The sequence below is a fragment of the Nerophis lumbriciformis genome, linkage group LG14, assembly GCF_033978685.3.
Source record: "Nerophis lumbriciformis linkage group LG14, RoL_Nlum_v2.1, whole genome shotgun sequence".
In the NCBI taxonomy this organism is placed as follows: Eukaryota; Metazoa; Chordata; class Actinopteri; order Syngnathiformes; family Syngnathidae; genus Nerophis; species Nerophis lumbriciformis.
The window spans coordinates 11,401,048-11,427,175 of record NC_084561.2 but is presented as its reverse complement, the minus strand read 5'-3'; the positions used below and the strand labels follow the sequence as shown (position 1 = coordinate 11,427,175).

The 26,128-nt window shown below is 40.0% G+C and overlaps 1 long non-coding RNA gene across 1 annotated transcript in view; it reads right to left on the bottom strand.

The window, feature by feature from the left end:
• Window positions 1-2,948: 2,948 nt before the first annotated feature.
• Window positions 2,949-26,128, bottom strand: part of LOC133616589 (uncharacterized) — a 30,911-nt gene continuing 7,731 nt past the window's right edge. Inside the window, exons 2-5 of the long non-coding RNA XR_009816881.2 lie at window positions 18,896-18,977; window positions 12,627-12,753; window positions 12,381-12,534; window positions 2,949-5,155 (exon numbers count right to left, since the gene is read on the bottom strand). This is a non-coding gene — a long non-coding RNA (uncharacterized lncRNA). The remainder of the gene's footprint in view (window positions 5,156-12,380; window positions 12,535-12,626; window positions 12,754-18,895; window positions 18,978-26,128) is intronic.

The following is a 26,128-nucleotide window of genomic DNA, read 5'->3' as shown; positions in this document are numbered from 1 at the left end:
TAGTAACACGTGAAATAGTGCAGAGCAATAACAATATATCAATAACTCAACGTTGCTCAAACGTTAATGTCACACAACACAACACACTAAATAAAAATGTAAAGCTCACTTTATGAAGTTATAGCTCATTCACAAATCCCTCGAATTCTTCCTCTTCAGTGTCCGAATTAAACAGTTGAGCGAATACGGCATCTAACATGGCCGGCTCCGTCTCGTCGAAGTCGTCATTAATGGAGTCAGTGTTGTTGCCGTTTATTAGTTCAGTGACAATTCCTGCCTTCCTGAAAGCTCGGACCACAGATGAGACTGAATCAGCCCAGGCATTTACGATCCACTGGCAGATAGTGGCGTATGTCGTCTGGCGCTGTCTCCCTGTCTTGGTGAACGTCACGTGTGTTCGCCTTCTGTCATCCACTGTTCCCACGCAGTTAGCAGTCTAGCTTCGAATGCCCTGTTGACACCAATATCTAGCGGCTGGAGGTCTTTTGTCAATCCACCCGGAATGACGGCGAGTATTGAATTAAGCGCGTAAGCGTGTCTCTTAATGTGATGTTATGAGCTAGCAAATATAACAACTACACTACCCAGCATGCAACGATAGTGACGAGCATGCGCGGTAGCCCTGAGAAGCGTTGTTGTATGCTGGCAGTTAGAATGTGGTTATGAGCACGCTGTGAGTAAACGTTGAGAACTCAGTTAACACGCCTCGTCTGCATTATTTATAATTAGACAGACAACACACTTAATAGGAGCCATTTTGGGGTCTTTACATAAACACACAAATGGAAATGAAACGTCACATATCCCAGCATGCACCGCGCGCTTCTTCTTCTTCTACGGGGAAAAAAGATGGCGGCTGTTTACCGTAGTTGCGAGACCGAAACTTTATGAAAATTAATATTAATATTAACCCATATATAAGGCGCACCGGATTATAAGGCGCACTGTCAGCTTTTGAGAAAATTTGTGGTTTTTAGGTGCGCCTTATAGTGCGGAAAATACGGTGTATATATATATATATATACAGCCCGGCCCCCGGCCAATTTTTTTTAACCCAATGCGGCCCCCGAGTCAAAAAGTTTGGGGACCCCTGCTGTAGATCATAAATCATGCCTCTCACCTGGAAAGTAGACGGCTGAAGACGTACTCCGACAAGTTGGTACACTTTGACAGCCATTTAGGACCCGGAAATGGCAAGAACGATGCCAAAAGACGCCTAGTGTTGATGTTTTTTTAAGGGCATTGTAGGCAGAATAGAGCGGCTCTATTGTAAGCGGACTTTGAATCGCATATATTACATATTTAGAATGCAAAAAAATAAATAAAATAACATCTATTGTAAATCATAGACAAAATTCCTCCAAAAAAGTGCAGTTCCCATTTAAGCTTTCTGGGGCGGCATTGCTCAGTTGGTAAAGCGGCCGTGCCAGCAACTTGAGGATTCCAGGTTCGATCCCTGTTTACGCCTTAGTCACTGCCGTTGTGTTCTTGAGCAAGAAACTTTACCCACCTGCTCCCAGTGCCACCCACACTGGTTTAAATGGACCTTAAACTAACACCAACAATACAGTCACTTTCTTTGAATACATCTTCGCAAGTACCCGGAGAGGGACAAGCGGTAGAAAATGGATGGATGGAAGTGAAGAATTTGGGTGTAATTTTTTACTCTGAGCTTGGTTTTACCCCACACATTAAAACACCACTAAAATAGTTAATAAAATAGTTTTATCGTCTTAAAAATATAGCCAAAGTCCGCTCCATTCTCTCTCGGGGCAACACGGAGTCGCTAATGCATGCTTTTGTTACAAGATTACGGTAAGGCCCTGCTTTCTGGTCTTCCCCCCAAAAAGTACAAAACCACTTTAATTACTCCAAAACTCAGCCGCTCGTGCGTTGACGAGCATCAGAAGGCGGGCCCGTATTACACAAGTTTTAAAATCACTGCATTGGCTCCCTGGGCCTTCTTATCTTTCTGAGTTGCTTCTATCATATTGGCCTTCGCGGTGCATGAGGCATACTTGCCACCCTCCCGGATTTTCCGGGAGACTCCCGAAATACAGCGCCTTGCCCGAAAACCTCCCGGGACAAATTTTCTCCCGAAAATCTCCCGAAATTCAGGCGGAGCTGGAGGGGGCGTAACGTCCTCCCAGCGCGGTAACAACACACAACAGCAGCAGTCACGTTTTCGTCTACCGTAAAGCAGTTCGTCTGGCATAAACAGCAATGTTGTGACACTCTTAAACAGGACAATACTGCCATCTGCTGTACATGCATATGTGACGATAACATCTACGGCTTTTAGAGAGTGCAGTGCACAACTGCGCACACAACAAGGAGACGAAGCAGAATGCATCATCAGAGAGGGTGTTCAGCATGGTTAGAAAAATAGTGACAGAGAATAGAAAAAGGATGGACAATTCAACCCTTAACTCAACAATGAGTAAATGAGTGTTATGTGTGTGTATATGTGTAAATAAATGAACACTGAAATTCAAGTATTTATCTTATTTATATATATATATATATATATATATATATATATATATATATATATATATATATATATATATATATATATATATATATATATAAATATATAATAAAATAAATATATATATATATATATATATATATATATATATATATATATATTTCAGTGAATTCTAGAATTCACTGAAAGTCAAGTATTTCTTATATATACTTGGCGAATTCTAGCTGTAAATATACTCCTCCCCTCTTAACCACGCCCCCCACCCCCCACCCCCACCCCCCACCTCCCGGAATTGAAGGTCTCAAGGCTGGCAAGTATGGCATGAGGTCTTCCGGTTCAGGCCTCCTATTCATTCTAAAAGTCCGGACCCATACCCACAGGGAGGCGTCATTCAATTATTACGTCCGCTGGTCGAGGAACAGCCTGCCGGAGGCCCTAATGTTTAAAAATAAGCTCAAGACCCACTTTTTTAACGTAGCGTTTAATTAACACTCTCATTTATCTCGTGATTTTTATTAGCTTTTTAACTCTGCGTTTATCGAAGCAGTACAAGCGTAGCACTGCATATAATTTATCAATCAAAGTTTATTTATATAGCCCTTAATCACAGGTGTCTCAAAGCGCCACAAGCCACAACGACATCATCGGCTCAGATCCCACATCTGAGCCATAATAATAATAATAATACAAATATAGAGAAGCTGATGATGATGGGTTTGACGAAAAAAAGCAGCTGGAAGGATACTGTACACTTTTATTGCATTACTTCATAAAACTACTGTAGTTGTTTGTTTTATTGTTTAGTTTTTCATTAAACATGTATCTAAAAGTTAGCTTTTCTTTTTAAAAAGGCATGTTACTTGTTAAAAATTTGCTGTTTTTTGGGGATCAAGCACCAATTGATTTATTGATTTTAAATAGAGATGTCCGATAATGGCTTTCTTGCCGATATCCGATATTCCGATATTGTCCAATTCTTAATTACCGATTCCAATATCAACCGATACCGATATATACAGTGGTGGAATTAACACATTATTATGCCTAATTTTGTTGTGATGCCCCGCTGGATGCATTAAACAATGTAACTTTACCATGAATTGATTAACGTGGATCCTGACTTAAACAAGTTGAAAAACTTATTCGGGTGTTACCATTTAGTGGTCAATTGTACGGAATATGTACTGTACTGTGCAATCTACTAATACAAGTTTCAATCAATCAATCCATAACAAGGTTTTCCAAAATAAGAGAACAACTTCAACTCCAGTTATGGAAAAAAGTGCCAACATGGCACTGCCATATTTATTATTGAAGTCACAAAGTGCATTATTTTTTTTAACATGCCTCAAAACATCAGCTTGGAATTTGGGACATGCTCTCCCTGAGATAATCCTAATACCCACTACAACTATTTGAAATACTATACTTTGACTTTCACAAAGCGCATTATTTTTTTTAAACATGCCTCAAAACAACAGCTACAAAAACAATGAAGGCACACAGCTTCAGTCCAGAGCAGGGGTCACCAACGCGGTGCCCGCGGGCACCAGGTAGCCCGTAAGGATCAGATGAGCTGGCCTGATCTAAAAATAGCTCAAATAGCAGTACTTACCAGTGAGCTGCCTCTATTTTTTAAATTTTATTTATTTACTAGCAAGCTGGTCTCGCTTTGCTCAACATTTTTAATTCTAAGAGAGACAAAACTCAAATAGAATTTGAAAATCCAAGAAAATATTTTAAAGACTTGGTCTTCACTAACTGACAAAGAAACAGACAACAGATTTGGTGTCCAGTTCAAAGTGTGACATGATTTATTTAAAAATTTGAGAGTTGACTTTTGTATTTTACATGAGTTATTATTTGTACAAACATGGTGCAAAGTAATTAATGATTTGTTAAAAAAATTTTGTGGCTAGCTAGTTAAAATGGGATATTGTGATTTCACAAGACTGTCTTAGAAGTGATCATTTGAAAATGTTCAATTTGAAAAATGTGCACTTAGAGAAAATATAAAAATAAAGTGTTGCATATTGATATTTATCTGTTTCTATATATATTTATTGTGAGAAATCATTAAGATGATCAGTGTTTCCACAAAGATAAATATCATTAATTATTAATAATAACAGAGTTAAAGGTAAATTGAGCAAATTGGCTATTTCTGGCAATTTATTTACGTATATATCAAACTGGTAGCCCTTCGCATTAATCAGTACCCAAGAAGTAGCTCTTGGTTTCAAAAAGGTTGGTGACCCCTGGTCCAGAGTATACTACGTCCGTGTTTTACCGGATATGTACCGCTCCGTACAGCGGCGTTTTAAAAAGTCATTAATTTTACTTTTTGAAACCGATACCGATAATTTCCGATATTACATTTTAAAGCATTTATCGGCCTATATTATCAGACATCTCTAATTTTAGATACAAGTGTTTTGAGTTAAGAGCGTTGCCATTTGAGCTCTTAAGTTGAGGTACTACTGTATGTTTGTATACACATCAACTTTGGAGCACACAAACCTTGACAGACACTACGTTAGATACTCCTTGTCGTGTTTGTCAGAGCCTGGAGTGAGCTTCAGAGAGGGGAGGTCCACGTGTCGGAATGAGTTTCTCTCCGCCACGTCAAGTTAGTCTCAGTCACATGGCAGAAGCAGCTGGAACCTGCAGCCCAAAAACCCAACAAACACATGCCAGTCAGTGTGCATGCAGTTTATATATAGAAGACATTGACCCAATGCATCCTGTAGATTGAATTGGAGTGATGTTGCTGCCCTCTTGTGGACAAAGGCAGACCCCAAAAAGTTTATTCGAAAGTGACTTTCGCACAGCATCAATATATATGACACAATCCAAACAACTTTCCCCAATCATGATGTAAATCAACTAACCAACAAATAAAGTCAATATACGGTTGCACATAACACACCTCTTGCTCAGTGAACTTTGTGGACATTATAAAACACGTATATCCATCCATTTTCTACCGCTTATTCCCTTCGGGGTCGCGGGGGGCGCTGGAGCCTATCTCAGCTACAATCGGGCGGAAGGCGGGGTACACCCTGGACAAGTCGCCACCTCAACGCAGGGCCAACACAGATAGACAGACAACATTCACACTCACATTCACACACTAGGGCATACTTGCCAACCTTGAGACCTTCGATTTCGGGAGGTGGGGGGAGGGGTGTGGGGGTGGGCATGGTCGGGGTGGGAGGGGGGCGTGGTTGTGGGCGTGGCTAAAAGGGGAGGAGTATATTTACAGCTAGAATTCACCAAGTCAAGTATTATGTGTGTGTATATATATATATATATATATATATATATATATATATATATATATATATATATATAAAAAATACTTGAATTTCAGTGTTCATTTATTTACACATATATACACACATACCACTCATCTACTCATTGTTGAGTTAAGGGTTGAATTGTCCATCCTTGTTCTATTCTCTGTCACTATTTTTCTAACCATGCTGAACTCTGATGATGCATTGATGTGTGGCACGTACAAAAGTGCTTTCATCAAATGCACTAGATGGCAGTATTGTCCTGTTTAAGAGTGTCACAACATTGCTGTTTACGGCAGACGAACTGCTTTACGGTATATAAAAAGGTGACTGCTGTTGTTGTGTGTTGTTGCCGCGCTGGGAGGACGTTAATGAAACTGCCTAACAATAAACCCACATAAGAAACCAAGAACTCGCCCTCCATCATTCTACAGTTATAACGTGATTGGGCAGGTATGCTGGTTATATTGTGGGTTCCATGAGGACCTGAGTCCGCCTGAATTTCGGGAGATTTTCGGGAGAAAATTTGTCCCGGGAGGTTTTCGGGAGAGGCGCTGAATTTCGGGAGTCTCCCGGAAAATCCGGGAGGGTTGGCAAGTATGCACTAGGGCCAATTTAGTGTTGCCAATCAACCTATTCCCAGGTGCATGTCTTTGGAGGTGGGAGGAAGCCGGAGTACCCGGAGGGAACCCACGCAGTCACGGGGAGAACATGCAAACTCCACACAGAAAGATCCCGAGGACGGGATTGAACTCACGACTACTCAGAACCTTCGTATTGTGAGGCAGACGCACTAACCCCTCTTCCACCGTGCTGCCCAGAACACATATATCCATCCATTTTCTACCGCTTATTCCCTTCGGGGTCGCGGGGGGCGCTGGACCCTATCTCAGCTACAATCGGGCGGAAGGCGGGGTACACCCTGGACAAGTCGCCACCTCATCACAGGGCCAACACAGATAGACAGACAACATTCACACTCACATTCACACACGTATATATCATTTAAAAATCAAACATATGTACTGTACATCCGTTACAGTGCATTGTGGGTGATATGCTAAACACTTTGCATTTAAACTGCTCGATATTTATGATCTATTACAAAACTTTAAGGAGGTCGTCAGGGAAGTAAACAAGATAGGAGTCAGACTTTCACATACTCTTAATTAGGGCTGGACGATTATGGCAAAAAAAATGTTTTATCACGATTATTTTTGATTGATATTATAATCACAAGCCAGAGACTCAGCATAAAAAATAGAAAAAGTGCATGAAAGATATTTATTGGCATAGACGTGTGGCGCTAAAAATGACTAACTACATGTAGTTAGTTCCCTTTATTTACATTACTTTGCAGGTAATCTAAAAAAAGGTGCTTTCAAATAAACTTAAGAGGCCTTATCTTTTCTACTTTATATTTTAGTCGATTAAATAACTTGTAACTTTATTGACTAAAACTAGACTAAAAATAAATCAAATTAGATTACTAAAATACATTTTTGTCAAAAGACTATGACTAAAACTTAACTAGAAACTGCTGTCAAAATTAACACTGCGTACGTAGTGGACCCCTGCGCTAAATATACGCACATCTTCCATATTTGCCAGAGGGTGCAACACAGTGGATCAGTTTAGCTCAAATCTGCTTGTGCGGGCGGAGGAAGTCATGCACAAACACAAAATAAATCAACCGGTTTACTTTCAAAAGAAAATACTCCATGTTCAAGGCGGACTTTCCACTTTGAAATGGCCTAATGGCCGGGGACGGACTTGAAGTCAACTTGTCAAAAGGTTTTCAGACGTAATTTCACCTAGTTGACATTTTGATTCTGGAGGTCCAAACTTAAAGAATAATATTACAGGCATATCCTTGATCTTTATTTGGGGGCCTGTGTCAAATACCGGCTGTAACCGGGACCGGGGTTACATTTATAATACAAAATGTGTGTCGTGGATACCAACACTCAAGCACACTTGCTAGCAGTGTCAACAAACTTCATTAACGCTCTGAATAGAGCGACTACTTGACAAATATATCACTTTATGGTAACGTCGGTGTTTAATGTCAGCAGTCCCACCTTTCCTCTTTTCCTTTATTCAAACAGTGTTACTGTTCAAACTGTATCTAATGTTGCATTGGCCAAAAATATTAAATATACTTGTTAAATTAAACCTCTGCCTTGTTTTTAATTATATCTAGGTCTAATACGCTACTGTATTTTTTGTTGGTCATTATGGTGGTACATGGAGAGCAAAGGTTTTTTCTAAACTGGTACTTAGTGAAAAAAGTTTGAGAACCACTGTACTAGATAATAGTTTTGTTGCTGATGTTGTTTTGGTGTGGCTACGGCCGACAGTAATCAGTTTTACTCAATAAAAAGATTGTTGATACAGACCACCTCCTTCTCCTCCTTAAAATATCTCGGCAGAGTTGTCATTGTTTTATCTGTTGTGACCACTTGTTGAAAATGCTACACAATAACATGGTATGTGTTTATTTTGTTTAAAGATTAGATTGGATTTTCTATGTGGATTTTATGCACTGCATCCATTTTTTGTGCGCGGAGGACAGAGCAGCAGTGCGCAATTGCGCACCGAACCATTTTTTCAGAAGGGGCCAAGGGTGCTGTTGAAATTTTAAAATTAGAATATTTTATGACTTCTTGTTTTAAATCAGATTAATTCGTATGAATATATATTAGTTCACTGTATGCATAATCATTAGGTCCTCATTCAAATCCACTCTTTCCATTGCTGGCAACAGAATAATTGAAAACACAGTGTGCCTTTAAGAGTATTTGCACAACAAATAAATTACCTGGGCTGTGTAAAACTACACATCACGGGGGAGTAACAAAAGATGGCGGGACTGAAATAACGTTCAAGACAGATGAATGCGCCTGTTCTGGTGTTGGCAGACAAACACTTTAAACATGCTGGTGTAAAAAAATATATATTGTAACTAAAATGATTATGTTGAGTGAAGGACCACAGATGTGTTCATCATCAATCAAAAAAAATGCCCGCCACCCGGATATGTGTGCACCGAATCCACCGATTAAGATTTTCCGCCACTACAGTATGAAGTATAAACGATACAACATTGAATATTAAGAGAATCTGAACCATTCCAAACTTGTTTACTTCCCTGACAATTTCCTTAAAGTTTTGTAATCCATCAGAAATATCCATCCATCCATTTTCTATCGATGTCCCTCAAGCAACTAAAATGCGTCAAACATATACAACTGTGGGGATTGTTTTGCATTTGACTCAACAGGCCAAAAATAGGTAAATGGGTGTATTTTTGTATTATATATGGTACTATTAGACATATTTTATAATGCCCACATAGTTTAGTGAGCAAGTTGTGTGTTTTTGTATCACGTATTTTAACGTTCTGTGTTGGTTTTTGATTAATTGGACCATGAGTTTGAAAGGTTTTTTTAATTAGTACCTATATAATAAGACTGTGCAACAGAACTTTGGCTAATGCATGTGGTTAATAATAATTACTGAGGCCCTAACTCGATGGGTGGCAAAGAAAATCACTCTGGCACTGCACTCATGTTTTAAAAATAAACACGAGACAATTTGCAGGCTGTGGTTAGTTGACCCTGGATTAAGCAATTCTCTGGTGTACCACTAGATGGAGCCCGAGTGGCAATCGTACTCCAGATTGGAAAACACTGCTTCACATAGTTCTACCTCTGAGTGGGGTACAGTGGCACCTGGAGTGGCCTGTTAGATTCTATGTAGTGTGCAGTAGAGGCAATTACCGTATTTTTCAGACTATAAGTCGCAGTTTTTTTCATAGTTTGGCCGGGGGTGCGACTTATACTCAGGAGCGACTTATGTGTGAAATTATTAACACATTATCGTAAAATATCAAATAATATTATTTATCTCATTCACGTAAGAGACTAGACGTATAAGATTTCATGGGATTTAGCGATTAGGAGGGACAGAATGTTTGGTAAACGTATAGCATGTTCTATATGTTATAGTTATTTGAATGACTCTTACCATAATATGTTACGTTAACATACCAGGCACGTTCTCAGTTGGTTATTTATGCCTCATATAACGTACACTTATTCAGCCTGTTGTTCACTATTCTTTATTTATTTTAAATTGCCTTTCAAATGTCTATTCTTGGTGTTGGGTTTTATCAAATAAATTTCCCCAAAAAATGCGACTTATACTCCAGTGCGACTTATATATGTTTTTTTCCTTCTTTATTGTGCATTTTCGGTCGGTGCGACTTATACTCCGGAGCGACTTATACTCCGAATAATACGGAACACACATACATATATATACATATATATAACGACAATATATATAACATATTTAAAAACAAATATGTGTTATTGGTGATTAGTACTGCATTTTTTTTCTTACTTTGTATCATTTTGTTCTGTTTTTCAGTTGTTGCTGCTTGTATAATTACTGCAATGCAACACAGGCTGCACTTGGGACACCCCTGATTTACAGTCATGTATTATTCTGCAAGCAGTCTTTTACATTAAATATGAAAAAACAACGACTTGCGGAACTTACAATAAAACTAAGCACACTAAGGAAAGTACATTATTTACATATGAAGCGCCCATACATGTAAAAATCACGTTAAATCAACAATACAGTTCGGTATCAACAAAGGAAAAAGCAATACAATTATACAGGATGAACGTTGAGTACAATGCTGCTAGCTTAATGCTAAGGTACAATAGACCATCTCATTGACAGGCTAGCGAAAATTAGCACAGCGTCACAAACTTGCGCAAACGTTTATCAAATGAGATTTGATGGAAGAAAATTGACATAAAACAGAGTGTATTCCTACTTACAGGTATATACATATATATATATATATACATACATATATATATATATATATATATATATATATATATATATATATATATATATATATATATATCTTGGGTTATACTTGTATAGCGCTTTTCTACCTTCAAGGTACTCAAAGCGCTTTGACAGTATTTCCACATTTACCCATTCACACACACATTCACACACTGATGGCGGGAGCTGCCATGCAAGGCGCTAACCAGCAGCCATCAGGAGCAAGGGGTGAAGTGTCTTGCCCAAGGACACAACGGACGTGACTAGGATGGTAGAAGGTGGGGTTTGAACCCCAGTAACCAACAACCCTCCGATTGCTGGCACGGCCACTCTACTAACTTCGCCACGCCGTCCATATATATATATATATACATATATATATTTATATATATATACATACATACACACATACTGTATATATATACATACATATATATATATATATATATATATATATATATATATATACATACATATATATATATATACATATACATATATATATATATACACATATATATATATATATCTACATATATATATATATCTACATATATATATATATCTACATCTATATATATCTGTACTTCTCCCTACGTCCGTGTACACAGTGGCGTTTAAAAAAGTCATAAATTTAACTTTTTGAAACCGATACCGATAATCTTGAAATCGATACCGATAATTTCCGATATTACATTTTAAAGCATTTATCGGCGGATAATATCGGACATCCCTAATGATATTGAATCCATACTCAATCAAAAATCGGCGACCATTAATTTTTGACTATAATTCTTTCATATGTATTATATTGATTTAAAGATCCCACTTCTGAAACCATTTTTTACATAATTCAATTGAACATGTTTACCGGTGGGCTTCACGGTGGCAGAGGGGTTAGTGCATCTGCCTCACAATACAAAGGTCCTGAGTAGTCTTGGGTTCAATCCCGGGCTCGGGATCTTTCTGTGTGGAGTTTGCATGTTCTCCCCGTGACTGCGTGGGTTCCCTCCGGGTACTCCGGCTTCCTCCCACCTCCAAAGACATGCACCTGGGGATAAGTTGATTGGCAACATTAAATTGGCCCTAGTGTGTGGATGTGAGTGTGAATGTTGTCTGTCTATCTGTGTTGGCCCTGCGATGAGGTGGCGACTTGTCCAGGGTGTACCCCGCCTTCCGCCCGATTGTAGCTGAGATAGGCTCCAGCGCCCCCCGCGACCCCAAAGGGAATAAGCGGTAGAAAATGGATGGATGGATGTTTACCGGTTTTGGCAATACCAGCCCTTTATTAGGTGTTGGATCAATACCAACATTTGCAGTGTTCTTGGCATAAAAAACTATTCATGCTGTTGTTTGGGGCCACAACCACTAGACGGAGACACTTCATCCCGTTCAAGCCAATTTATATACATTTAAATGTAACATTATTTGAGATCAAATGCTACATATAATAAATTACATAAAATTGGGGTGATCTTGAGCCAGTAATGAACGGTCAGAAGCAGATAATAGCCAATCAGGATCATACAAATGTAAAAATGAGCAAATATTTAACAGGTGCCAGGTGTGTTAAACACACACTGGGTAACTACTACTGTTATATCTGCTCTACTTTTGCATTACTTGTTGTTAAAACCCAATTGCGTAAATAAATCGATAAATAAATGTATACTGTACAGTCAGTGGTCACAATGACCAAATAAACTACTAGTACTGGCCTTTCGGAGAAAGATGCTGTAAGCTAGTCCAGCCACAAGGTGACAGCAGACATCAAGGAGCACAGGTCAAGGTCGTGGGTGTGGATTTTCTTGACCCTCCTGACTGGAGAAGGGCAACATCGTCCAACAATGTGGTTTTGAAACAGCTGCAGACCTAAAAAGAGAGACAAGTAAAACATGACTTAAGTGTTGATTATTGCCATGTTTTATTTATTTAACTAGTTCGACTCTCCTGCTGGATGTCACCTTTGTGTAAACTTGTAGTTGGGCGTGAACACCCTCACCCGAGTGCTGTTCTTATGACTTATGACTCAATAAGTTTGGGTGTGGCACTCCAAAGACCAACCAGGTGCCAGACGGTACACTAGGTCATCTCCAAAACAAAACATAAACAAACAAAACAACGTCATGCCTTATTGCTAAGATACCAGATACCATCAATGAATCGTCTTCATGCTGGAATGCAAATACAATATATTCGTATTTGCTGTATCATTAGAATACATAACACTGTTCCTAAACTTTTAACAAGAAAAAAATGTCTAGAACAGAGCTACAAAAAGTAGGGGGAAACTTTTCTTGCATGTACAATTGATTATTAATGCATACTTGATGACTTCAGAAACAGCCTGCTATATTTGCTAGTTAGTATTAAGCCTGCCTCATTTTTTTTTCTCCCACATTCAGCAAAGATACTACACTACCTCAGATTGGATAGTCAGTAGCCGCACGTCACTGGGTTGAGGTTTACTGTAGGGTGCTTGGGTGCAGGCGTGCCCTGACTGACATGCATACTTGCCAACCCTCCCGGATTTTTCGGGAGACTCCCGAAATTCAGCGCCTCTCCCGAAAACCTCCCGGGACAAATTTTCTCCCGAAAATCTCCCGAAATTCAGGCGGACTCAGGTCCTCCACAATATAAAAAAGCGTACCTGCCCAATGACGTTATAAGTGTAGAATGATGGAGGGCGAGTTCTTGGTTTCTTATGTGGGTTTATTGTTAGGCAGTTTCATTAACGTCCTCCCAGCGCGGCAACAACACACAACAACAGCAGTCACTTTTTTGTATACCGTAAAGCAGTTCATCTGCCGTAAACAGCAATGTTGTGACACTCTTAAACAGGACAATACTGCCATCTAGTGCATTTGATGAAAGCACTTTTGTGCGTGCCACACAGCAATGCATCAGAGAGGGTGTTCAGCATGGTTCGAAAAATAGTGACAGAGAATAGAACAAGGATGGACAATTCAACCCTTAACTCAACAATGAGTAGATGAGTGTTATGTGTGTGTATATGTGTAAATAAATGAACACTGAAATTCAAGTATTTATTTTATATATATATATATATATATATATATATATATATATATATATATATATATATATATATATATATATATATATATATATATATATATATATATAATAAAATAAATATATATATCTAGAATTCGCTGAACGTCAAGTATTTCTTATACAGGTAAAAGCCAGTAAATTAGAATATTTTGAAAAACTTGATTTATTTCAGTAATTGCATTCAAAAGGTGTAACTTGTACATTATATTTATTCATTGCACACAGACTGATGCATTCAAATGTTTATTTCATTTAATTTTGATGATTTGAAGTGGCAACAAATGAAAATCCAAAATTCCGTGTGTCACAAAATTAGAATATTACTTAAGGCTAATACAAAAAAGGGATTTTTTAGAAATGTTGGCCAACTGAAAAGTATGAAAATGAAAAATATGAGCATGTACAATACTCAATACTTGGTTGGAGCTCCTTTTGCCTCAATTACTGCGTTAATGCGGCGTGGCATGGAGTCGATGAGTTTCTGGCACTGCTCAGGTGTTATGAGAGCCCAGGTTGCTCTGATAGTGGCCTTCAACTCTTCTGCGTTTTTGGGTCTGGCATTCTGCATCTTCCTTTTCACAATACCCCACAGATTTTCTATGGGGCTAAGGTCAGGGGAGTTGGCGGGCCAATTTAGAACAGAAATACCATGGTCCGTAAACCAGGCACGGGTAGATTTTGCGCTGTGTGCAGGCGCCAAGTCCTGTTGGAACTTGAAATCTCCATCTCCATAGAGCAGGTCAGCAGCAGGAAGCATGAAGTGCTCTAAAACTTGCTGGTAGACGGCTGCGTTGACCCTGGATCTCAGGAAACAGAGTGGACCGACACCAGCAGATGACATGGCACCCCAAACCATCACTGATGGTGGAAACTTTACACTAGACTTCAGGCAATGTGGATCCTGTGCCTCTCCTGTCTTCCTCCAGACTCTGGGACCTCGATTTCCAAAGGAAATGCAAAATTTGCTTTCGTCAGAAAACATGACTTTGGACCACTCAGCAGCAGTCCAGCTGGTGTTCCTTCCCAATTGTCAATGGATTTTGTAGTGGTGCATGAACTTTATATGGGTGCTTATGAGGAACAGAACTGCTGGTAAAAAGTACATTTCCAGTAGAAAAGTACTACTACTGCATCACAAGTGTTGCATGCCATGTCAAGAAGAAGTTGACACGTTTCAGTTCAGGCTGGATATGATCGTTCTTACCACATTTGGTAAAAAAAAAAACCCAGAGCAGTTTAAGTATGAGCTACGCCTCAAAAACAGTACAGGAAGTCTGTAAAGGAAGTGAAAAGCATGCTAGCATTTTAATGAAGCTGAGAAACAGTGTGATGTGATAAGACAATCGAGAAAAGTCACTAACTTCATCTTACTTGATGAATCATGACTATTCAAACGACGCAGTGGAGCCTTTCTATACCGCCTCGACATTACCATACAATGTTGTCAGTGTACTGGAAATTTCACTGACACAACTTGTTTATCCCTTGGAAAAGACGGGTTGTCTTATATTCAAGGTCCAAAGGTTAATGTCTGTTTTAAATGGCGTGGTTGTAGTCCGTCCATTGCAACAGAGTCCAAGACCGTACACCAAAAGCACCAGAGTTTGTTTGAACTCTGGGGATTATTCTCAACCCGATTAAAGATTTTACAAATTAACAACAACATCCCCTGATCTAAACCCAGATCCAAGGAAAAACTCGAAAGACTCCAGCTGGGGAAAAGAAGAAACCTTAAGAAGGGGCCGCAGAAGTAGGGACCCCACTTTCAGGGTGATTGGATGCAATGGACTTTTGAGAATTGTTCAAATGAATAGATAATTTGGGAGTCCAGGCCATTGGGAAGCCAATAGATAGTCATAGGGGGATCTTCTTCCGGTCTCAGTCAAGTCATGACACAGATGTGTGTGAAAGAGTGGAGCTTTATACAATGCTGCGGCTAATTTATGGATTGTTCCAGGTTCGCAGGCTTCACATCAGGCCAATGAAATTGTCGAACGGGTCACGGTGGAACAGTGACATTTTTCATATGAAATAAAACACACTCACACAATCATTCAGTCAGCCATTTTGAGCGTTACGGACCCTCGTCTTGGAGAAGAAACGACATACTGCACAAGACGCAGCCCAATGGCCACCGACCCGGCAATCAGAGAAATAAACAACCTCCACACAGAATGGAAGTCCCCCACCACTAATGGACCCCCAAAAAGGCCAAACTGCCGCACGACGAAGAAGATGACTTCAGCAGTTTCAGCACGCGGTAAGAGGAAAAGAACAAAGATAGTGCTAAATGACATCTCCGGAAGGCTACTGTATGCTGTGTCACAGATAGTCTTTTGTTAAATTTGTGACAGAACACAAGCGCCTGTGTAAATATTTCTGTGGCTTTTAGACGTATGCGGTCAATATATGTACAAAATAACTTTCGTCCAAAAATGAGGTGGGTGCGGCTTATATTTTATTGTGGCCGTGTATGGTGTAAACTTCACTTCATACCCTAAAGAGCTGTGTTGGACAATGAATTAACAGCATGTGGTTTTTACATACTTGCCAACCTTGAGACCTCCGATTTCGGGAGGTGGGGGGCGTGGTCGGGGTGGGGTTGGGGGCGTGGCTAAGAGGGGAGGAGTATATTTACAGCTAGAATTCACCAAGTCAAGTATTTCATATATATATACAGTATATATATATATATATATATATATATATATATATGTGTCTTAATAAGGTTATCCAAAAAATAGTGCTCGATACCGTAGTAGAGCGTAATATATGTATGTGTGGGAAAAAAAATGAAATAGTAGATGAAATAGTCTTGTGATTTTTTTTCCCACACATACATATATATATATATATATATATACCGTATTTTCCGCACTATAAGGCGCACCGGATTATTAGCCGCACCTTCTATGAATTACATATTTCATAATTTTGTCCACCAATAAGCCGCCCCGGACTAAAAGCCGCGCCTACGCTGCGCTAAAGTGAATGTCAAAAAAACGCTGCGCTAAAGTGAATGTCAAAAAAACAGTCAGATAGTTCAGTCAAACTTTAATAATATATTGAAAACCAGCGTTCTAACAACTCTGTCCCAAAATGTACGCAAATGTGCAATCACAAACATAGTAAAATTCAAAATGGTGTAGAACAATAGCAACATAATGTTGCTCGAACGTTAATGTCACAACACACAAAATAAACATAGCGCTCACCTTCTGAAGTTATTCTTCATTCGTAAATCCTTCGAATTCTTCGTCTTCGGTGTCCGAATTGAAAAGTTGGGCGAATACGGGATCCAAAATGGCCGGTTCCGTCTCGTCGAAGTCACCGGAGTCAGTGTCACTGTTGTCCAGCAGTTCTGTGAATCCTGCCTTCCGGAAAGGTCGGACCACAGTTGTGACCGAAACTATCTGCCCAGGCATTTACGATCCACTGGCAGATGTTGGCGTATGTCGACCGGCGCTATCTGCCCGTCTTAGTGAAGGTGTGTTCGCCTTCGGAGCTGTGTGAAAAAAGCCACCCGGCCTCTTCGCGTAAACTTCCCTTAACCACTCGCTCATCTTTTCTTCATCCATCCATCCCTTCGAGTTAGCTTTTATGATGACGCCGGCTGGAAAGGTCTCTTTTGGATGGGTGGAAGTTAGCATGGCAAGCTAGAACCACAGTGAAGGATGACTTCTCATTCCCTGTGGAGCGAATATTCACCGTACGTGCTCCCGTTCCACAGTGCGGTTCAGTTGCTGTGAAATACGGTAGTAATCCGTGTGCGGATGGAGAGATTGCGTCTTTTTATGAACCGGATCGTTTTGTAGGAGCCATTTTGTGGTCTTTACAGATGTAAACAGGAAATGAAACGTACGGTGATATCCGCGCGTTTTTTCTTCTTCTTCCGGGGGCGGGTGAAGCGCTTCCTGTTCTATGGGGGCGGGTGAAGCGCTTCCTGTTCTATGGGGGCGAGTGCTTTCCTTGGCGGTTGCTTGCGTAGAAGAAGAAGCGCTTCCTGTTCTACCGGGAAAAAAGATGGCGGCTGTTTACCGAAGTTGCGAGACCGAAACTTTATGAAAATGAATCGTAATAAAGCGCACCGGGTTATTAGGCGCACTGTCAGCTTTTGAGAAAAATTGTGGTTTTTAGGTGCGCCTTATAGTGCGGAAAATACGGTATATATATATATATATATATATATATATATATATATAGCTAGAATTCACTGAAAGTGAAGTATTTTCTTATATATATATATATATAGAGACTGGAATGTAATAGAGTGGTCTATGTTTGTCTGTTGCCATCTCCTGGTGAATGTTGGCTATAGCGTACTGGGGTTACTTTTTGGTTGGCCAACAATTTACGTGGTGTTGCGCACCTGACGTCAAGTGTGTGAGTCTGTTCTGAAGTCTACAGTAAAGAGACATACTTCATCCCCTCGCCTGTTTATTGCCTCCAACTCAATATATCACAACAACATTGCTCCATGCGTGGCCTCCAGGTCCGCCTGAATTTCGGGAGATTTTCGGAAGAAAATGTGTTCCGGGAGGTTTTCGGGAGAGGCGCTGAATTTCGGGAGTCTCCCGGAAATCTGGGAGGGTTGGCAAGTATGGGTTTTTAGCTCATTGGCTAGCACTATTTGACTAGACTCTCAATCAGTGAGGATTTGGGGTTGTTTTGCTTTTCAGACGACACATTTTCTGTCCTGAAGCGCGACCTCACATGCAACAAAGTATGGATGCCATAACACTTTCCTGACAACTGTAGACTCACAAAAATGTGAAAAATGCAAACCGATACAGACGGTGATACCATCAGCTTTAGCTGTCATCGACACTCGAATAGCTAGCACTTTGTTGCCCTTAGCGCTTTTTTAGTTTGCTTATGCAAGGAACCTCACTCTCCTTGTTCAGGTGTTGACTTTGAGTCACATGCATTTGCAACCCCCCCCCCCCCCCCCCCCCCCCAGACACATAATCCACTAATATTCATAAGGAATGTTCTATTTAGAGATCATTTGTGTGCATGCCTGTGACTTGTAATCAATGGCGGTGTTGGTCCATTCCGCAGATGGGGTTTGAAGGCCTAAAGGTGGCCTTTGAAAAGAGCTGATTGTGTGGACAGCACATGCACACTGACACACTGACCGTGCAGATGGACCTACTTGGATCGCTCCGGTTCCCCCAAAAGGCAAAGGTCTCTAAAGTCAGGCCAGCTGACGGTCACTTGTTTTAGTCCAAGTTGCTCTGCAAACACAAGATATGATAATGGAGGTTGTCTTTAACTGAATTCCACTCAGTCAGGTTGCGCAACACATGCTTGACGTATAGAAGCTGTAAAGTCAGCAGCTCTGCCCAATCAAATAACACATTCTTTACTCATTTAGTGATTTTCTTTGTGAGTCCAAAGGAGACATTAACAAAAGAACAAAGAGGAACAGCAAGCTTTCACTTCCCTCCTTGCTGCTCAATATTTAACACTCTGCAGCGCAGTTGCACCAGGAGGGTGTGACGATCAAGTCGTCTGGTCATTGCAGCTTGCTGAGTGAGGCACAAGCTACATTGTCATGCAACTGCCACACCTTACACTCACGTTACATCTTGAAAAATAAAAACTGACAAATTGAGGGTAGTGCAACAAAATCCTTTAAGGATCTTTTAGGATAAGGTAAACATATTTAGTAAAACTGTATCTGCCCCATATTAGTATTGGAATTTTCTTGGTATTGGATCTGAACTGCAGAATCTTTGAATAATGACAGATTTAAAGATTGCACTTCTGTGAATTGTGAATGAATTATATTTATAATTGTCTTTTTCTCTAGAGACTCAAAGCGCTTTACATAGTGAAACCCATAATCTACATATTTAAGCTACATTGACACCAGTGTGGGTGGCACTGGAAGCAGGTGGGTAAAGTGTTTTGCCCAAGGACACAACAGCAGTGACTAGGATCGAACGTGGAACCCTCAAAGTGCTGGCACGGCCACTGAAGCAACCAAGCCACGCCGCTGTACTCCTGACACCAGTTGAAACAGAACTATAAGGATCTTGGTCTATCAGGTTAACAAATCTGCACACTGACCATGACATCAAAGAGCCAGACATCATAGCCACTATGTAGCAAACTGGAGACGTGACCATGTCCCACAAAGGTGTCTAACCTTAAATGACCCGACTTCGAAGTTGGATCACACAGGCTTTCAGTTCCCCCAACGACCTTTCCATCTGGTCACACCAGTTGTGACAGTATATTAAAGGGGAACATTATCACCAGACCTATGTAAGCGTCAATATATACCTTGAAGTTGCAGAAAAAAGACCATATATTTTTTTAACCGATTTCCGAACTCTAAATGGGTGAATTTTGGCGAATTAAACGCCTTTCTAATATTCGCTCTCGGAGCGATGACGTCACAACGTGGCGTCACATCGGGAAGCAATCCGCCATTTTCTCAAACACAGAGTCAAATCAGCTCTGTTATTTTCCGTTTTTTCGACCGTTTTCCGTACCTTGGAGACATCATGCCTCGTCAGTGTGTTGTCGGAGGCTGTAACAACACGAACAGGGACGGATTCAAGTTGCACCAGTGGCCCAAAGATGCGAAAGTGGCAAGAAATTGGACGTTTGTTCCGCACACTTTACCGACGAAAGCTATGCTACGACAGAGATGGCAAGAATGTGTGGATATCCTGCGACACTCAAAGCAGATGCATTTCCAATGATAAAGTCAAAGAAATCTGCCGCCAGACCCCCATTGAATCTGCCGGAGTGTGTGAGCAATTCAGGGACAAAGGACCTCGGTAGCACGGCAAGCAATGGCGGCAGTTTGTTCCCGCAGACGAGCGAGCTAACCCCCTATCGACCCTAGCTTCCCTGGCCTGCTTACATCAACTCCAAAACTGGACAGATCAGCTTTCAGGAAAAGAGCGCGGATGAGGGTATGTCTACAGAATATATTAATTGATGAAAATTGGACTGTCTGCAGTCTCAAAGTGCATGTTGTTGACAAATGTATTTCATATGCTGTAAACCTAGTTCATAGTTGTTAGTTTTCTTTCATGCCAAACAAACACATACCAATCGTTGGTTAGAAGACGATCGCCGAATTTGTCCTCGCTTTCTCCCGTGTCGCTGGCTGTCGTGTCGTTTTCGTCGGTTTCGCTTGCATACAGTTCAAACCGATATGGCTCAATAGCTTCAGTTTCTTCTTCAATTTCGTTTTCGCTACCTGCCTCCACACTACAACCATCCGTTTCAATACATTCGTAACCTGTTGAATCGCTTAAGCCGCTGAAATCCGAGTTTGAATCCGGGCTAATGTCGCTATAGCTTGCTGTTCTTTCCGCCATGTTTGTTTGTGTTGGCTTCACTATGTGACGTCACAGGAAAATGGACGGGTGTTTATAACGATGGTTAAAATCAGGCACTTTGAAGCTTTTTTTAGGGATATTGCGTGATGGGTAAAATTTTGAAAAAAACTTCGAAAAATATAATAAGCCACTGGGAACTGATTTTTAATGGTTTTAACCCTTCTGAAATTGTGATAATGTTCCCCTTTAACTTAAAACCTAAGAAGGGGTACCTTTAACTGATACTGGGTTAAAAAACTTTAGTGGAAAAAATCCAAGTTATCAGTCCCAAAGGTCTCTCCAATTTGGCACACGTCTGACTATCCCACTTCTGACACCATTTGCAATATTGGATGGATAAATTTGAATCTGTGTACAGTGGGTTTAAAAAAAGAAGAAGAGAGAACTCACACACAGTAGTCACTTGTTTTCCAACTGGTTACCGATCCCGTCACGGCTAACCACCATAGAAACCAGATATAAATGGTTTAATACCAGTACTCTGTCTGGTCCACTAGACCTACAAGACAACCGTTGTAATGGCACTTTATCTGCCTTTAATGTCCTACACCATTCTGAACCTCCTTGTGTCTTTCAATTTCCTGGGTGCATGACTCTTATGTCTTTAGACTTTAGGTTCTTGGTACTGGAGTTGACTTTACCACCACAACGTAAAGGTATGTTTAATGTGAGAATCTAAGGGTTCCCTCAGCCTCGGTCTTATGCCATAGCTAAATTTTAGACTAGACTTTAGACGTCCTTTTTATTGTCATTCAAATTTGAACTTTACAGTACAGATAAGAACAAAATTTTGTTGCATTAGCTCATGGTAGTGCAGGATAAAAAAGCAACGAGGTGCAGATATAAATAAATAGATTACTGTTTAGAGGTCCTTTCAACTTTCATGCCATCCCACTTCTGACACTATTAGTGATGCTTAACTGAGAATTTGAATTTTTGTATAGTGGGTTTAAAAGAAGAGTACTCTGACTTGTTCACCATATTTTGTACACAACCGTAGTGACAGCTCACTGTGTCAACAAACCAGCCCCAACTTGAGGGATCCGGCACATGTCCCCCATTCATAATATTTTAGTGCATTAACCTTTTCCAAGGTATCTCACACAGAAGTCACTTGTTTTCCAACTGGTCACGGACTATTTACCCTAAAACTTTAGAAAGATTGTCCTTAACCCATCATTTGGGTTAAAAACTTTGCATGGAAACAAAAATTGCCCACACTGTTACCAGTCCCAAAAGTCTTTCCTTCTGGGCACATGTGTGACTACTCCACTTCTGACACCATTTAAACAGTTATCTGAGAAGTATAGTGGGTTTGAAAAAAACAAAAAAAAGAGTACTCTGCCTGGTTTGCCATATTCCGTACACCACCGAAGTGATAGCTCACTCTGTCAACAAACCGGTGGGATTTGGCACAGGTGCCACATCGAAACCACACTTAGCCAAGGTATCTCAAACATTAGTCACTTGTTTTCCAACTGGTCATGGATGGCCCCATGGCTAAGCACACCATTTCTGGCGCTATTTGCCACAAAAGCCAGATATAATGGGTTGTGACGAAACTCTACCTACCTTTAATGTCCCACACCATAGTGTCTCTCCTCATTTCCAGGGTACATCATTCTCATGAATCAAAGGTCCTTCTAACATCCATGCCATCCCACTTCTGACACCATTTGCCACAGAACCCAGACATAATGGGTTAAAGAAACAGTACTCTGACTGGTCCACTACATCTTATACACAACCGTTGTTGTGACACTTGCTGAAACTCTAACTGCCCCTTCCATAGGTATGGCAATATCCTACACAGATTCACCCCTTCAGAAAACTCTAGTGTCTCAACTATTTCCAGGGTATGTCACACAAAGGGATGGGTACAGAATTTGGTACGTTTATAGGCACCGTCCGAATTCCGTCGGTACTACCAGGTATTTATTCCCGGAAAATCCAACAGTTTCATATTTTGATACCTTTGTTGCACATAACGTCACGCCCGGTTGTAGACTCGTCACGTCCGGTTGCAGATTAAACACCGGCTCACGTAAACAAACCTCAAGTAGCACTCAGGGCGGACTCAGTCAAAGTCCCTGTAAGTAACGTTGCAATTTTCAACACCAACAAAGCAAGTATGCTAGGTAAAAAACTTTTAACGTAAAATGCACCAGCTTGATCATGCTCATTCATATTGGAGTTAGCATTGACAGAATACTATTAGCATCAGCAGTTTTACGTGGTGATTTCAACACCTCCAAATTTAGTAATAATAACTACAACTAAGATAAATGTTACAATCAAACAGCTGGTGTTTAATTAAGCACAATACTTACAGTACAAACATTTTGTAGGGCACAACACATTCAGCCTCCTGGAAAAAGCTACTTCCTAAAAAAACAACATACCATAGATAGCCTACACAGTACTGCCACCTAATATCTTGGAAGTGCAACTGCATTGCAAATGAAACGCAAATGGTATAAGAAAACAGGATATAACAACTGGACAGCACAGTTATCATAATCAGTTCATTTGAAAATCTTACATAAAAAATATATGCATTTATTATCAAACATCCATCCATCCATTTTCTACCGCTTATTCCCTTTGGGGTCGCGGGGGGCGCTGGAGCCTATCTCAGCTTCAATCGGGCGGAAGGCGGGGTACACCCTGGACAAGTCGCCACCTCATCGCAGTTAACATTTATTCCCACACACAAAAGTACCAAAAAATGGTATCGTTGAGTACCGGTATCGATTCCCAGGTAGTGGACATAGGTACCGTATCGGCTAAAATGTCAACGGTACCCATGCCTATGACTCTCCTGTTCAAAGATATTTCCAACTTGCATGTCATCGCACGTCTGACAGCATTTGTGAACAAAATCTTTGAACCATGGTCTAATGGGATAAAAACCAATCCTCTGACCAGGTTGCCTCAACCTCCATGTCCCACACAGTTCAACCATTCAAGTACCTCATCATCCATCATATGGGGGTTACTTTTGCAAACTGTTCTTCCAAATGGACGCATCATGAATGGCCTCACAGCTAACCATCCCACTTTTGACGCCATTTGTCAAAGCACTGAGGAGTAGTGGATCCTAGTTGAGGATTCAACACAATTTTACCCCAAAGAACCAGGCTCTTTCACATAGTAGCCAGATGGCCGACAACCATAGTAACAGCATCATACATACATGAATGAGCCCTGTTAAGGATTAATGAAACAGATCACACACAAAAACAATGCAACTTTAAAGATTCAAAATGGAACATTCTGCTGTAATCTGTGACATTCAGATGCCGAGTTTTGTGGAGTTGTGCTTCTACAAATCAGGATTTCAATATGTTCTTCTCACTGAAAAATGTCTGCCCAGAACGAGTTTGAACACGGCAGGAATTTGTTTGCTGAACTGTTCACCACCCGTTTAGAGATCTCAAGTACCGGTATGCGCAGCCTTGTTTTAGTGGCGTCGCAGGCTGTTAAGGCATGTAACGCTGTTTTTTCAGCAGCTTCTTCAAAATGCACTGCTAATGCACTGTTACTTCCTCAAGTATCTATCATCGTTCCCACTGAAGTTGTGATACTGTCTGTGAGTCAGACTTCTGCTTTTGTGCCCAATTTATGTAAACGTTCAACTTTAATTTAAATGACTGACATATACCATTTAGGAATGAACAAATACAATATTGTCTCTGTTTTTTGTATGCAGTATCATTTTGCTTCAGCCCAATAAATGCATAACCCTGGTGGATTGTTTTGAAAACGAGACCATTATAATCAGAAAGAAGGCGTAAATCCTCCAAATTACATAAGTAGTTTAAAAGTAACTTAATATTTGTGATTAAAAATCTAAAGCCTCTTGCAGTTCACATGCTTGGAAACTACTAACTAAATGTATTGCAATGTAACATTTTAGGCCATTAATGTAAGTAATCCTATGTATTGCTAAGCATTAAAATCAGTTTTATAAGTTCTAAAATTAAATGTATAGTTCCAATCTGAAGCTGTGTTCTATTTAAATTGGAACGCCCTCCTCGATGATGTTCGAGGTGTGTCCCTTCTTAAAAGAGATTTAAAGAGCGCTAAGAATTATACTTTATTTTCACAAACGAGTCATTAAAAATGTCCAACCTAAAGAAATAATCAACTATTATTGTTGCTCTACTTAAGACAGGACATGTTTGACATATAGTGGTTGGTACAATACATTACGATAATATATATATATATATATATATATATATATATATATATATATATATATATATATATATATATATATATATATATATGTTGTTCTTCTTTGGATTGCAAATTGGGTGAGACAGACTCAACAGCGCCTCTGGTGGTTGCAGCCAAGCATTGCACAATCTGTTATTCCCACCCCAACTTGGAAACATAATGTAATACTTACTCGGGGTGTCCCGATCCACATTTTTGGCCTAAAATCCTGATACTAATTTATTGCCCTGATCAGATTTCAAGTCCCGATCCAATTCTTTGACGATAGATTCTGGAACTGAAAATGTTTTATCGCAAGTAACGAAAGCAAACACAATACTGTAACACATTTTTATAAAGTCTATCTTATTAAATGTAGAATTTGCTAGTATTGTTGTAAACTAGATGATGTATTAAATTTGTGGTATTGAACGCTACATAAAGTGGCTAATACACAATAACTAAACAAAAGTAAAAACTACTATTGGCTCCCATTTAAACAATTTGGGTTTTGCCTTCTAAGTTTTTCTGCATCCAGACACTTAAACCCTGAGTTTGTAAATGATAAAAAAACGACCAAAACAATTGTTTTGTAGTGTAGTCCTTGTAAGATACTTACTTTATTTTCTGCCAGGATAATGAGGATTAGTACCTTAGAAGCTGCTTCGCACTGTGTATACACGACTCGTTAGTTGCAGCTTGCTCTAATAGGAGCCGGTGTTGTAGCAAGAATTCATGCAACTCCTGCATGTGCCCCTTTCGAAGGACTCTTTCATGCGAGTACAATTTTTAGCCATGTA